Here is a 566-nt window from a genome sequence, read left to right on the forward strand (position 1 = left end):
GCCCTTGCCGCGCTGGCGCGCTGCCGCCACCTTTCAGGGGACGCAGGCACGGTTGGTCACGTAGTCCTCGTGTCGCCTGAAGGGCTGCAGGCGCCAGCAAGCTAAGTTCAGGTGAATCGGCGTAATTTGTGAGCGGGTGCGATTCGTCACCGAGTCGGGCTGGAGTACCGGGCGTCGTGTCAGCGTCCTCATCGCAAGACGCGGACTTGAGAATCTAAAACTGTAGCGCATAGCTGTCAAACAACAGGTAGGGCTTGCCCTAGTTTATCTGCGAGCAACAACAGTGGGAAAGGTCCCTTGCGCGCTTTTCTGTAGGAGCAGGCGGGGAGCTGTCTAGACGTTCCTTGTGGGGGCAGTTTCATGTGACAGAGGGAGGACTCGTTTTCTAAACTCATTCTTTCCAACGTGGCCCGGACGGGGAAAATGTGCGCCGATCTAGGAGGAGACAGACACGGGCTTTTCCGCTGCGGTCAAGGCATCCACGGCGGTCCCCAATCCCGTTAACAGCGGAAAGGAGGGGGCGATCTGGTATCGGGGGTCACGTTGCGACAGGAAGAACTGGACTG

The sequence above is a fragment of the Cystoisospora suis genome, assembly GCF_002600585.1.
Source record: "Cystoisospora suis strain Wien I chromosome Unknown contig_783, whole genome shotgun sequence".
Taxonomy (NCBI): Eukaryota; Apicomplexa; class Conoidasida; order Eucoccidiorida; family Sarcocystidae; genus Cystoisospora; species Cystoisospora suis.